This window comes from Triticum dicoccoides, chromosome 6B (assembly GCF_002162155.2).
Source record: "Triticum dicoccoides isolate Atlit2015 ecotype Zavitan chromosome 6B, WEW_v2.0, whole genome shotgun sequence".
NCBI classification, from domain to species: domain Eukaryota; kingdom Viridiplantae; phylum Streptophyta; class Magnoliopsida; order Poales; family Poaceae; genus Triticum; species Triticum dicoccoides.
In genome coordinates, this window is record NC_041391.1 from 34,511,294 (window position 1) to 34,513,428 (window position 2,135).

The following is a 2,135-nucleotide window of genomic DNA, read 5'->3' on the forward strand; positions in this document are numbered from 1 at the left end:
CATCATGAAGATAACTAATATCTTACTTAGAAGAATTCTTGCATTTCCAGCTTCAAGATAGGTAATATCTTATTTAGAAGGATGCTTACATTTCCTGCTCACCGATGGACGGAGCAACAAATTTGTTATTTGGATGTTGAGTTTATTTCATATTCAAAATGCAACATTTATGTGTCCTTATGTTCACTTCCTAGCATCATATGCAAACTTACTAACAAGTGACAAATATGTAAATAGCTTGAAAAAAGTGGATGAACAGCCTGTAAATTTGAATAGTTGAATGACCATGCATTGCCATGGAATAAAAAAAACATAGCGGTCGAATAATTGACTCAATGTAGAAATATGTTGGACAAGCTAGCATGTGGTTTCCATCCATACAGTAATAAAACTGATTCTCTCTCCATTTCTTGTTATTTCTTTGTAACCATCCTCTCCTTGCAAGAAAATGAAACGATATCTAAGTATCCAATAATACAAAAACCTAAGTATCCCAAAAACCTAAGTATCAAAAACTACAGTAATTTAACCTACAGGTGTGAAATACCACAGTTTTAACATAACAGAATATTTTGTAGTATTGATAATACAGACAACCTGTTTGGCTATCCCGTTTTCAGCGACACAAAATTAGCTAGCTAAAACCATTAGCAGCTGCAGACACACGTGCTTTTATAGTTTGCTAGCCATTTTATGCAACTACTCGGCCATGCACCAAGAACGGCCATGCACACGGCGTAGAAGACACATATTCTAACTGGTTATCCGGACGGCAACAACGTCTTCAAAACGATTTTGTGGTTGGCTGTAATTTGGAGCAACAAACGGAAGCGAGCTAACTAAATCACCAAGCAGAAGATCCTGAGAAAACGGTCGTGGACATGAGGCGTGTTGAGAAGAAGGTATGAGCGAGGGACTCTCTTTTCTCAGCGAGCTCAGTTTAAAAAAAAAGGTATGTTGTTCTTTTTTTGATGCAGAGAAAATACTGTGGTTTGCCAAAAACTGCAATATTAAAATTACAATTTTTAGAGACAACCAAACAACCCTTTGTAATAAAAACTACAGTACTATAAAAAACTGCAGTATTATGGGAATACATAGAAAATACTTTGTTACCAAACGGGGCCTAATCTTCTCCCACCCTTCCTCCTGTTCCACCTTCATGTACTTGTACAAATTATATAAATTTTATGATTTCAAAAGAATATTTTGATTATATTTCTTATTTAAAAGTAATTAAAGATGTACATGGTGGTTAATCCAACCTTAATTTTTTACCGCAACAAGGATAAAACTTGAAACTAACATAGACTTAATTAACTAAACTGTCCCTTGTCCCCATTTCTTAAACTCCTCACACGCTACTTGCTCCATTCTCCCCGTGGCCATGCAACCATGCCTACCTGTGACCATGAAAATCAATCAATCATTAAAATTCATGATCTGACTATACAATTCACAAGATAAATGAAATCCATGTCAACTAAAATATAATTAAAAACACGTCGTTTGTGCTCTGTAGCAGGGATACATTATCATACGAGCCAGGTTAGAGTACTCGTACCATGAATAAAGAAGGCACACAACATCTGGCATTATCACAAAATCATACTTGCACACATTACCACCAGTAGCAAGATAAACGAGGTGGATATCAGCTTTTAAAGCATGATTAGGAATCAAGGCAAACTCTATTTTCCGGGTTAGAAAGAAAAAGACCAAGTGCAAGAATTGGAACAGATAAGAAGCTTACCAGGGCATGATGCCATTGGGTTGGATGTCATGCACGGGCCAATAGAGCTCCCTCCCTATCTCTTACGAAGCTCTCCCTACGACCCACTTCAGAGCAGCCGGTCGTGCTTTTTTCCAACCCAACTTCTGCATCGCCGCAGATCAGCCAAAGGAGCTGCTGCCGGCAGCCAAGCTCACCTTCCGCACTGCTACAGATCAGCTAGCATGTGGAGTGTACATGATCTGAGAGAGACTCAGTCGAGCAACATAAATGAAAAAGGAAAAGTACCAACGTTTTGAGAAAATGAATTCAGTTAGTCATACAAGAATATGTTCAGAAGATAAAAATCATTTAGACACACCTCACGCAAATTCTCTCAAAGAAATTCTTCATGACATCTTTT

General features: G+C 37.6%; 1 long non-coding RNA gene across 2 annotated transcripts; it reads right to left on the reverse strand.

The window, feature by feature from the left end:
• Positions 1 to 1,168: 1,168 nt before the first annotated feature.
• LOC119320412 lies at positions 1,169 to 2,135 on the reverse strand. 2 transcript variants are annotated; one of them, XR_005154972.1, is made up of 3 exons: positions 2,094 to 2,109; positions 1,754 to 1,951; positions 1,169 to 1,403 (listed from the first exon to the last, which is right to left on the reverse strand). It is a non-coding gene; the product is annotated as an uncharacterized LOC119320412 (long non-coding RNA). The 2 variants fall into 2 exon arrangements; XR_005154971.1 differs by having other exon boundaries at positions 1,754 to 2,135.